The sequence below is a fragment of the Macaca thibetana genome, chromosome 3 (genome assembly GCF_024542745.1).
Source record: "Macaca thibetana thibetana isolate TM-01 chromosome 3, ASM2454274v1, whole genome shotgun sequence".
Lineage (NCBI taxonomy): Eukaryota > Metazoa > Chordata > Mammalia > Primates > Cercopithecidae > Macaca > Macaca thibetana.
The window spans coordinates 109177684-109191036 of NC_065580.1; the positions used below are offsets into that span (position 1 = coordinate 109177684).

Genomic DNA, 13353 nt, shown 5'->3' on the forward strand with positions numbered 1-13353 from the left:
TTCATTTTTTATTATTTGCTATATTACTCAAGTTTTTTTCTTTTCTATCCAAGAATTAGATGATGTTGATCTACTTTTATCTTATTAGCAATTACTTTTAAATTATTATAAATTATACTTGATTTATGCCTCCTCAAAATCAATGCAATCACATTATTTAGTACTTGATTATTTACTACAGTCTTCCCTTCTCTGTTTCAAAGTGAAAGTATAAATATTCTCCATTTCTTGGGTCACTTTAAATAGAATTGGAGAGAAAAGCTAGTTAACACATCAGTAAAAACTGCAGTCTTAAGCTATCGGTTCTAAGAAGGAATCCAGGAGCAGAAACTATTTTACTTTTGAGATGTCTGTAATTTTTAAACTGATTTATAAGAAGTCATTATAGGTTAAGGATATTTAAGGAGATTTACCCCATGTCATGCAGACTGCAAACATCTTTGTACCTTATTACACATTTTAAAATTTTCTTTGGAGTGATTTTTGAATAAATTTGAATTTTTTAGTCACCAAAATCAAACCAAGTAAACAGTCAATGTGCATAAATTGTAGGTAAACAAGAATAAGAGTCAATTTAACAACAACAACAACAAAATGAAAACCAAAACAATATATTTTACCTTTGGAAATAGCAAACTTTTAAAAACAGTTTTGGTAAAGAAGCACAAAAAAGGATACTCATGCTGCTGGTAATAATTCAAATTTGGAAAATGTTTCTGAAGGGTATTTGAAAATGTGTATCAAAATTATTTAAAATATACATTACCTATTATGACCAAAGAGAAGCAGAAAGATTATTTCACAAGGGCCTTTTCACAACAAGTTTCTTTTGTAAGATACTAAAAAATAGAAATTATCTAAATTTCTAAAAGCAAAGCATCTAAATGATAATTCTTAGAAATTAAGTTAACAAAAAGGTATTATGTACTAAGGTATTTGGCTTTGTCCAATGTGAGGTTCAGTCTTTGCCCCTGGTTTCTGTGTAACAGACAGGAACATCTTAAGTCAAAGGCAGGGGGCTGGCCAGACCAGACATTAGGGTAGGCCTGCCATACCCGATCATATTAGTGTGGGAGCTGGACAAAGCAAAAAGACCAATCATGTAGTGGGTGGGGGCTTTGGGTCAGAGTGGTGTCAGTCAACCTGGCAGCTGAGATTAACCACATGAATAATCCTCAATCGATCATGCTGTGTAATAGAGTCTACATAAAAATCCTGAACACTGAGGCTCAGGTGAGCTTCTCTGGTCAGCACACATCTATACCAGGAGGGTAGCACATCCTGAGGACAATGAAAGCTTTACATTTGAAACTCTCCCATGCTGTAGCCTGCATGTTCTCTCTTCCTTTGTCTGATTTTTGACCTGTATCCTTTCCCTGTAATAAAGCACCATTAATACAACAGCTTTTAGTGAGTTCTGTGAGTCTCCTACCTATCAAACATGAGGGTGGTTTTGGGAATCCCCAGAATTTGCAGTGTGTGTCAGAAGGCTTCGGTAGATTTGGCTGTCAGGAGAACTGTGCTCTCAAACTTTGAAGTTTGGTTAACTCCAGGTTAACCGAATATTACTGTATTTGGAGTATTTGTATATCACCTATGTGACTGGAAGCAGATACTCCCAAATATTAGCATTGGTTATATCTGAGTGCTAAGTTATTATTGTTTGGGTTACTCCTTTCTATGTTTTACTAGATTTCTACAAAAAAAATATTTATTTTGTTTCTAATCAGAAGATAGTTTTAAAATATGGCAAGGTAGCGAATTCATTAATCTAAAAACAAAAAGAAACCAGATATTAAATATAATATTTAAAACCAGGATTCCAGGAACTCACATGCATATTTTTGAGTGATAACTGAATACCATTACTACACACATTCCATTTCCATAACAGTTCCATAACATTTAATAAAGAACAAATAAACAAGAGGATTTCAATATTACAACTGTCAATGTTGCATGCAACTAGCCTGGCATCCATAATCATTCCTCCTATAAAAGAAACAAATGTCTTATACACATCTGTCATTTCTATATACTGAAAACAAAGAAACAAACAGCAATGACAGGAAAACAACAACAACAACAACAACAGGAAAGACAGAAAGGGTACAGGATATTCCCAAACATAGAGGGAAAACTTCCAGTACAAGATTCTACATAGCTAAAATGACTGATTTTCCTAAACCTTTCACCATAACAGCAATGAGCAGAAAGCATCACATCTAAACATACAATTTGGGGTGTGTGTTTGCAAAGATGTAATACTAGCATAAATATAGGAAAGAGAGAGTGACCAGAGAAAAGAAGACCAGAGAAAAATGGCCTCAGCTGTATTTTCCATTAGCTACAATTTTATTACTAATGGAGACATGTTTGGAATTCTGGACAATATAAGTGAGTTTGTTCAAAAATCAATAATGTCAAGCTGACACTATAGAACATACAAAAATGTTTCCTTAATGGAATAAAAAAAGAAGTCCGAGTAAGCAGGAGGGGGCAAGGACCAGCACACACCTTCTAAATCTAAGTCCACTACAGGTGGTCTCGAGTTCTTAAATTTAAAGAAAAGGCAAAATTACCAACATGTACACCTCATGTGATAATCAATTACCTAATGTAAGATGCTTGAAATAAATACACTTAGTATGGATTATGTCAGCTCTTCAATTAGGAATAAATTCACGGTCATTTCGAAAGCTGCTTTTAATGGTGTTCTTTGTGGCAACTTCTTTTCCCTTGACACTCCTCATCATCCCACCTTAAGCTATCAGTCCCCCAACAGTGAACCCAAGAAATCAATCTGCTAATGTATAATTTGTAAGGCTCCTCTGACTAACAAATGGATAATTGATTCCTTCAAAAATGCTGCATCCCCACGGACACAGAGAGGAATGAATAAGAAATAGAAGCCAGGATTTCATTTTCGTTCTCTCAGAGACCCACTAGTTAGCAATCCTAACATCCACATGGTTGCCTATGCAGCTTCATGCTCTTTAGTCACAGTTAGCAAGCACACCACACTTACACTCCATGTGTGAAAAGCAAACGTCTGTTCTTTCATACTTGGGAAAAGCTCATTTTACTGCTTATTTTACTCTCCACTGATGATGTACCCAGGAGGGAAGCAAGACCTCCACCTGGATTTAAGGAGCCTATGAAAAACACACCTAATAGCAGGTTTTCTATACATCTACAAAACAAAACGAAACGAAACAAAAACAAATACAAATACTTATTTTCTCACTGACTTATTTTAAAACCAGAACAGTATATCCTTTTTTTTTCTTTCTTTGAAACAAGAGTCTCACTCTGTCGCTCAGGCTGGAGCGCAGTGGTGTGATCTCGGCTCACTGCAACCTCTGCCTCCTGGTTGAAGCGATTCTTCTGCCTCAGCCTCCTGAGTAGCTGGGACTACAGGTGTGTACCACCAAGTCTGGCTAACTTTTTTGTAATTTTAGTACAGACGGGGTTTCACCATGTTAGCCAGGCTGGTGTCAAACTCCTGACCTCAGGTGATCCTCCCGCCTCGGCCTCCCAAAGTGCTGGATTTACAGGTGTGAGCCACCTCGCCCGGCCAGAACAGTATATTCTTTAACTATAAACTCTCCAATCTTTTCAGTTGCTCTAAGATTTCCTCTCCAGCACTAAACCCTTCTTTGATTCAAGATGGAGAATATATTAATCAAACAATCAATCCTGAAGTTGGAGAACTCCCATGAAGCTTTCTTGAAAGTCTCACAATATAGGTTCAGTAAACGCAAAAGGGAAGATGGAAGGGCTCCAGCCAGTTCCCTAGGAGAGCCATCCACTCAGTGCTCCGGGGCCTCCCATCACTGCCACTCCTGAGTAGCATGGCAGCTAGCTGCTGTCCACCCTTCCATCGCCAACTGCTCTCCCTAAGGTTGCCAAGAACTTCAGAGGCTGAAGCAAACGGGGAATTCTTTCAGCCTTCCCATCCTTGACTGCTTTGTGACACTGATGCTGCTGACCCACTGCTTCCTTCCAACTTTCTTTTCCCTCAGCATTGATAACAATGAGTTATATAAACACTGTTGAGTAAAAAAATAAGTAAACTATTGTTATGTTTTTATTTTCTGTTATATTTTTGTTATTTATGGGCCCAATGACAAAAGCAAAATCCATCATTCTTACCTAGCACATCAGTACTCCTTCCCACCAAAAAATAGGCTATAAAAACATGAACCTATTGCACACGTTTGTGGGGAAATTATTTAATGACAGTTATTACAATATGCTTCCCCTTAGGGAAATGGGGGAGAAGACTTTAGCTCTCAAGTGAACAATCATCACAAATATTAGGAAAGAGACTGAACAAAAATCCTACAAGAAAAAATAATGAATACACTCCTAGTCTGTGTCACAGCAATACTAAATTCTGGATATGTTATAAATGTTAAGTAAATGAAGATTTTTAAATGTTCAACATAAAAAACAGCAACAATGATTACTAAACATATAATGAAAAACGAGTTCAGAATTAAAACAAAGTAATGCAAAAGTAAACATTAAATGTAAAATGAAAGAAACAAAAATTAAGACGCTGAAAATTTCAGTCCCCTTAGCAAATGGAAATATCATATTAATTACCAGACAGACTGCTGGCTTTCGCTTAAAAGTGAGAAGAGATGACTTCCTTCATTGAAACAGTAAAACCATTTAATGTTTTCATCCCGGGAACAGACAGTGAAAAGGACCAGACCCACCCACTCCCTGGTCCAGTTCACCGCTCCTGCACTTGAAGTACACAAGTTTCTCACGTGACCTCGCCCTTCTGCCCCTGAACAGCTGAGAGTCGCCACTGTGTTGGCAGCAACTCATCTTCCTTCCCCCTTTTGTTCTCATTTAAAACCAATTTAAAATATTTAGTTAGATTTTAAAATAACTACACTTAGAATTGAGTAAGTATCTAGGAAGAATCCAGAGCCAGACTACGAAATAAAAAAGAACCAATTTTTGTATTACAAATACTGTTTATATTGCATCACAGTCATTTAACCAACAAAGAAGCCTGGCTGGCCAGCCTCAGATGTACTTCATTCCTCATGAGCGTGGATGTGGAAAATATATATACACATGCCTCACTATTCTCTTGCTCAAGTTACCATTTTTGCCAATTGATGAGAAAAGATACTTCCAAGGAACCAATCATCCAAGGTATACAAAGAAATGGCTGCCTATTTCCTTTCATTCCCTATGTTCATTTACTAGTAGACAAGAAATAGGTCTTCTACCTGAATGACACCACCAAAATTGCTGGGGGAAAGGTTGCTAAAGCCTTCTTAGCTTCAAAGTCAGTGGATGCCCTTCAGTCCCCATGACTTTCTGGCCCCTGAAACTCTCCTCCACTGGCTTCCATTACACCCACTTCTCTTCATTTCCTTCCTGCCTTTCTACTCACAACTTTTGTTGTTGTTATTGTTGCTGTTGTTGTTTTGAGATGGAGTTTTGCTCTTGCTGCCCAGGCTGGAGTGCAATGGCGTGATCTTGGCCTACTGCAACCTCCATCTCCCGGGTTCAAGCAATTCTCCTGCCTCAACCTCCCAAGTAGCTGGGATTAGAGGAATGCGTGACCATACCCAGCTAATTTTTGTATTTTTAATAGAGATAGGGTTTCACTATGTTGGTCAGGCTGGTCTCGAACTCCTAACCTCAGGTGATCCACCCACCTTGGCCTCCCAAAGTGCTGGGATTACAGGCGTGAGCCACCGCAGCCGGCCTCTACTCACAACTTCTCAGTCACCCTTCCAGGTTGTAGATCCTCAGCCTGCCTCTTAAACAGCAGTATTTTCAATCCAGCTCAGGCCTCTCTTTAGAGCTGCATAATCACATTAACAACTACTCTACAGCTCTATGTCAAACTGTCAATTCTAGAACCAGTGCCTTCTTCTGTATTCTTTATTTCACCTAATGACCCTCAGTCCACTTAGCTATCTAAGCCAGAGTACTAAGAGTCATCCCAGAGAAATTTTTCTCCCTCACACCCCCAACAAGCAATCAAAAGTCACTAAGTCCTATCCTTCTATCTCTCTTAATACCTCTCAAATCCATCCTTTTCCCACTGCTGTAGCAGATGGTCTCTTAATTCACACCACTTCCCCAAACAAGCCCCACAAGCACATCCCCTGACATATACTCGTCTTCTCCAACACCCCATTTTCCACACTGCGAATCCCAAAGTTAGTCTTCTAAAAGCAAATTACGCATGTTGCTACTCTGTTTAAAGTAAATTCCTTAATATGGCTTTTAAACAGAATAACCATACATCCCAGTTTGCCCTTGTCAGTGTCTGTCACGGCTGCCCAGGTATTATTATTAAGAGCTGCCCTTTCATCTTCATTTAAATAGTAAAATATACAGTCGTCCTACTGATAAAGCCATTTTTCATTGTGTGGCTCCACCTATCTCTTCAGGCTCATTTCCAGCCAGATCCTAAAGATTCACAAGATTCTAAATATCCCGGTTTTTTTAAATGTTTTCTTTAACTCTATATATTCGGCTTAGAATAGGCCATGCACAGCCTCTGTCGCCCACCACTTGGCTAATTCCTGCTCTTTCTAAAAGATTCAATGCAAGCATCACCTCCTATGGGAAGGCCCCTAACTTCCTTTCTGCAGGATGGCATACCCCTCTGTGTGTTCCCACATCAGTCTCTATCCAAGCATTTCTGTTTCAGAACAATAACTCACTTTGCTGCCTGTCTCTGGCACTTAATTGTGAGCCCAAGAGAGCAGAAATCTACTTTAAACTCAGCATCTGGCATAGAAAAGCTCAATGAAGCTCCCGAGAGAACAAGAACCACAATCATTCGGAGTCTGAAGCACATCTCATGTAACGAGAAAACAGGCAAATACATAAATAAACAAAAGCTCTAGAAAAAGACAACTACAGAGCGGAATAAAAGCAGAGGCAGAGTTTTGTTAAAATGTTATTTTCTTAAAAATAAGAAAAAATTTAAAGGATGATAAAGCCTCAATTAAGTTCAACGGAAAGAGTTAACTTCTGACATGCCCCTGTTCTTTTGGGACCCAAGGTTTTCAATACTCAACTGAAAAGATTTGATCAGATTTGAGTAGCTGATGAAGAGCTGACAGTCCACACGTGGCAATCAGGTCCTCGTAACACTAATTATATTTCAGAACTAACATGAATATGCAAAAAAGTCTTCTTATGAGGTGTTAAAGATGACTCTACGCCTTTAAAACTGAATGACTATATTAAATGGAAGCTCTTTCAAGATAATCCAGATTTTAACAGAAGCTGCTGTTTCTACAGATGAGGAAATAATGCTTTCTCAGTAACAATTCATTCCAACTTGAGAAATAATTAGGAAATTCAAAAGGCAGCAATTTATAAACAGAAGGGGTAAGTGATAAAATGTGGCATGGCCAGGTTATGTTACATTTAATATACTGCATGAAAATGTGGTTGAAATATCCTTTTATTCCAAAAACAACTATTGATTATCTACTATAAATGTATACTTTAAAAAGTTCACCTCTATTTATATATAGAAGCAATGCTGCTTTCTAAGCGAAAGGTATCTATTTAAGTTATATAGTAGCTAAAAATTAGTCATACCAATACTGCTATTTTAATAATACGAAACAATAACATGTCTATTATTTGAGATGATGAGTTTTATACTCCTAATACAAGAGTGCACAAATGTTTCCCAAATACCACAGTCGACTGAACTGCAGACGATTCCTTCCCAGTGATTTCAAACTAGCTGCAGTGCTTCAAGTGGCTTTATGGTTCATCAGAGCTGTGCCCTGATGCTACAAAATTAAAGTGAATAATATAAAACGATTACTTCAAGATATACGACTGCACCATTTATATGTATCTCCGTATAGCCCTAATATTCTCTAACTTCTAACATAGACTGAAAAAAGTAAATTTGTTAGGAAACTTTAGCCACTTAAACTTCCATTCTAATGATCTAAAAATCAAATTACTCTATTAGAATATAAACATCCTTGATTAAACTCTAACATCTTGGAAATAATCTTTAAAAAAATAAAAATCATCTGAGAATGTGAAGAACGGAAAGAAATTCTGAGGAAGAGTCATCTTGTTTGGAAAGAAAATAATTTTGCCCATCCACGTCATCCCTGTTTAACAACGGAGCTTAAATTTTCTGTATTTATGAGAATGCTTATATATCAGTCTCTGTTTATTCATTAAAATATCCCTACTCTTTTCCTTAACTTTTTCTCTAATCAAGAGTTTTTAACCACCTCCCCCACGAGAGCATTTATATGTTGTAAACTTATGAGACCACAGGCAATGACCATTTGCAACTTCATTTGACCCCTAAAGCCCTAGGCTGCTGTCTCTACTCTGTGCCTGAGACCAACAGCCCTGTGTGCATGGCTGACAGGTAAAAGGCTCAGATATTCAACCTGCTCTTGCACTCACCAGGACGGTAGAACCTCAACAGAGGCAGGGGCACAGAACGGCCTTTCCGCCTACAGAAGACTCATCAGATAGACGTTGGTTTTCCAAATCCTAACAACCTTTAAAAGCACATGGAGGATTTGAAGGGTTTGCCTCCTAAAAGGCTGGCATACTGCTAATTCCTTGAGCTGTTTTCTTTTTGTTAAATTTCATCTTCTGCCCATGCCTGCCACATGCCCATGGACAATGGTAGAAGCCTGGCTTGCACACGGCACCAGACAGTGACTATATACTCAAGACAGTTATTCACAATCTGGGAAATATTCAAAACATTACTTCAATAAAAGGAAAAAAAGAGGCTTTTGGTACAAATTATCTCTTTTATTCTCATGCCAGGGACTGTGCTGGATACCAAATACACAGTAGTACACAAAACAAATGTGATCCTTGCCCTTATTAAGCTTACAAATCACTGAAATACATTCAGGTTGAAGATAGTCACCTTCTGGGATGCTACAAATCCTAAAGTTGTCCTGTACAGTGAGGTGGATGAACAGTAAATCTAGAGTTGGAGCTCATTTTCCCCGGAGTTTGCAATGCCTATATCCTACTGCTACTAAGAGAAAGTTAAATTTCCCTAACAGTTCAGATCAACACCTTGGACAAGTTGCACTGTGGTCTCCTGATGATGTCTTGAATGGTTGTTTACAATACTAAATTTGGCAGGGAAGAGAGAAAACTAATAGGACCTTTTATGTAAATCAAAACCAGTCTGAGCAATGACATAAGGAGCCAACAAAGTTTCTCTTTCTAGTATTCACACTGTCAATGAAGAATTGCCAAGCACCTGCCATAAACCAAACCCTACACTTGGTTCTGATATCACTGTGAAACAATCCACTTTACTGGAATATCATTGTTAAAAAGAATATCATTCTTAAAAAGAATAAACTTTTTTTCCATATATAAGTAACCTCAAATGAAAGACAACTAAGTTTTCAAAATGGTGACATACAATGTGTCAAATATGATTTAAAAAATTATTTGTTCTTAAACCAAGTAAATATTTTCCTTGCTTGTACATACATCCAACAAAGATACAAAAGAAAGAGTGATAGAGAAACACAGAAATGACCAAGTCACCGGATTACTGCAAGGGAATAATGCAGAATTCGTTAATAACAGCATTTAACAAAAAAGCAACTAATAGTACCAAACACCCAACATGATATAAAGAGAATTAAAAAAAAAAAAAAAAAAAAAAACGGGCCCGAATACAAGATGTTTGTGTACAGAGTCTGTAACCCCAGTACTCTGAACACAACTCTATTTTATACTCTAACACATTACATTACAAACCATTGTTTATATGGCAAGTTCCACAAGTGACTTGAGAACAGGGTCTGTGTTTTATCTGTCTAATATCCCTAGCACATCCTTGGAGACTGTTTGCTGAAGGAATAAGTAGCAATTACTAAATGAATACCAAACACATATTCTTCTGCATGGAGTCATCAAGGACCGTGTCACAGAGAAGATGACACCGATAATTTGCGTAAGCAAAGACAAGAAAGTGCATTCCAATGAGAGCCTAAGGACGAAGTCTGGATACGGTGTAGGCGCAATGCAGGGGACCACTGTTATGACAGAAAGCAGAAGTCCTGAGTGCCTCACAGAAGAGCTAAGTTTTATTCCACAGGCATCAAGGAGTCAGTCGAGTGTTTTCAGGGAGGGGAATAACAAAATCCCAGCACTACTTTGGGAAGATTACTTGGGCAGCTGTGTGAAAGAGGGATTACGGGAGACACAAGGCAGGGAGATCAGTTGGGTTTTACTGCAATAACCCAGGTGAGATTCAATAAAGACGTGAACAAGGATGATGGCAATATAAAGAACCAGCAAAGGAAAGAACGAGCTAAAAGAAGCATCAGGAGGATATACGGGGAATAATGGAGGCAGATGATAGGGGATAAAACGTCACAGAGATGGAAGAAAACACTGAGGGTAGAAGAGAACAGGCCTTCTAAAGAGATAATATTCATCAGGAGTCTGGAAACACAGTCGTTGCAACTAGGCAAAGAGTGGCTTTTTCTTGGGCCCGGTATTTAGATTTAAAAAGAGTAGGAGACTTCACCTTGTCTGGCCCAGTAGACCACACAGAAAAAGAAACAAGGACTTAAAAAAGATAAGCTGTCTAATAATTAAAAGGGCTGTCCCACTGGCAGGACCTTGCTGGGAATAGTTCAGTGTTGTCTGTGGAGCCAGAACTCAGTGGAGAAGGGACAATCCCTTCCATTCCAACTGTGATTCACAAAATAGACATTTTCATACATCATACAACCCAACTGATCTGAACTATTTTAAATGATAATTTAGCCTAGAAATAAACACTGATGTTTTAGTATCCAAATGGGTTTGTTAAAAAAAAAAATACAGCATCCTCCAGTAGTTGGCCATAGCCTTAAGATTCCTAGTCCACAGGGCATCTAACACTACAGTTCCAGAAAACAAAATTCTTCCTTTTTCCCAGAGAACATTCCCTAGGAGTGTAATAAATTTTTTTCTCTAAGAGTAAGGCAGCAGAAACGGGGTTGTCATCCCTGAGACAATATAACTAAAAAGGAAATTATAAGTATGTTAATATTCTGTAAAATTAAGTCTCAGATCCTTAGACTCAGATCCTTAGGCTATCCTAATCCTAAGGATCTGCTATGCCACGCGTTTGAGGACAAACTCCACTAATAAAAGCAGCTAAAGAAAGCCAAATATATAGCAGATCCATGAAGGCTGCAGAGTTTTACGAACATCTCAGCAGGGCCCATTAATATCCCTGTTTAAGTTCTCAACATACACGTAAATGATACCATCAACAATGAAGGGAAAATCTGTTAGGAGTAAAGGTGTGTTCTTATTTTTCTCACTTTTATTTTTGATTTAATAATGGCTGCAGCAATGCTAATGCATTCTATTTATCTAAAATTTAAATGTTTAAGAGAGTAAAGCCCTTGTTTTCCACGTTAGTAAAAGTCACTTATCTAAAAAGGGTGGGGAGTACAAATAATTTAAATAATTGAGACCAAGTTATTAATCAAAGAGAAAATGCCTAATTTATTTTTCCAACATATGATGAAGAAAGACCACTGAACACTTCACAAATTCGGCTCTACTTCCACCACAGAAATTATTGTTATAATTCTCTCCAGTGTGAAAACATTGCTTTATCAATCTCCATTAAATCATTTTCCAAGTAGTCTCTCAAAACTTTTCAAAAGAAGCATCTTACAAGCCATGTTGCAATGTTGCTATGTCGAAAAGACATTTCGGAAGTCAACTCACTAGACCTGCACTGGGATCGACTTCACACACCTAATTACTCAAGCTTAATAATGTTCTTAAAATACTACTTGTGTCATGTGATAAAAGAATAAACACAAATAAACACAGGAGCTGAGGGATGGGGAGGTAGCAAAATGGGTGTAAGAACGGGTGTGTCGCAGAAGCTTCTCTTTTTTTCCCTTCGTTTTTCCTTCTTTCTTCCCTACCTCCCTTTCGGTTTCCCTACCCCATATACAACTGAACATTATTAAAGCCAACCATATGAATAAATTCAAAAATAACAGTTCTTCAGGAAGTGTAGTAAACATGTTCAATTGGACTCTTAGCTTGATCTACCTTCTGATAATGACTAATGTTTACTAAGCCTTGTGTTACATGTTTTACATGTATTCATTCATATAATTCTCAAAACCATCATCTAAATGAGAGGTATGACTATGATCCACACTTTACAGATGAAGAAAGTGTGGTAACACATCAAGCTAATGAACATGGGGCAGGGACAGCTGGCTGACGTCTGACCCCAAGCCTGGTCTGCATGCAGTGCTGCCACCTCAGAACCCGCCAACCATCCTTCTGCTGGACATTACCGCCCCGCCAGAGTTTCTTCTCTAATCATTCCAACAACACTGCTCTTTCTATATCCAATCTGGGATAGTAGATTCCACTAATGCAATAGGGTCAAGGGCTGGACAGGCGCTAAGGAAAGAAAATGGGAAATCAGTAGGTTCAGGGGACTCATTTTCATGTAATTTTTTTTCTGGCAAGATAAGAACTTCAGTATCTGTCACAATATCAAGGAATAAATTCTTCTCACAGTCCAGTGAGAATTTTTTTCTTGAGGAAAAGTGAAGATAATGCAAAAAGCAAAACTTTAAAACTTTAGAAGGACATACAGAGAATATTGAAACAAGACAAGTTCCCTTATCTCCTTCACAGGGCATGTGATGGCAATGTGGCTCACTTCTTTGGTGCCCCGTTACTCAAACCCCTAGGAGGAGTATGCAGACAGGCGGGCTGTGGTGCTCCTGACCCCACGGCAGCATCTAGGGGTGAATGTTTACAGCTTCTGAAGCCCCAGTGGGGGTGGGTTACAGAATGCTCTTTTAGTTTAGCCATCTGTAGGTGGCTTGTGTTAGCCAGCTCAATCAGACCCACTGCTTTATCGCAAGGATAAAGGGCTTTCTGTATCCTAGGGTTTCTTGCCTTGGTGTACCGGAAGAATCAGATCACACCTGGGCTTGGAGAATTAGTACAAGGTTTTATTGAGTGGAAGTAGCTCTCAGCAGATGGGGGCGCCAAAAGGGAGATGGTTTTCCCCTGAAGTCTGGCCGCTCAGCAGCCCAGGCTCTCCTCCAACCTCCCAGGCCAGGGTGCCGGTGTCTGCTGGTGCCTGTTGGCATGCTCTTCAACCGATGTGCTCCTCTCAATGTCCCACTTGTGTGTTCTTCTGCTGATGTGTTCCTCTGGACGTCCAGCTGCTTTTGTCTCTGCCCACTAGGGACTCAGGGTTTTTATAGGCACAGGTTGTTGGGGGCGGTGGTGGCAGGACAGGGGGATCTCTGGAAATGCAATGTTTGGGCAGGAAAACAG

The 13353-nt window shown here is 38.7% G+C and overlaps 2 protein-coding genes across 3 annotated transcripts in view; one reads left to right on the forward strand and one right to left on the reverse strand.

Annotated features, from left to right (window-relative positions):
* The window catches only part of YAE1 (YAE1 maturation factor of ABCE1), a 967894-nt gene that overhangs the window by 219243 nt on the left and 735298 nt on the right, over nucleotides 1-13353 (forward strand). The window lies entirely within an intron of this gene.
* Nucleotides 1-13353, reverse strand: part of VPS41 (VPS41 subunit of HOPS complex) — a 229229-nt gene that overhangs the window by 112090 nt on the left and 103786 nt on the right. The gene's annotated exons all lie outside the window — the stretch shown is intronic.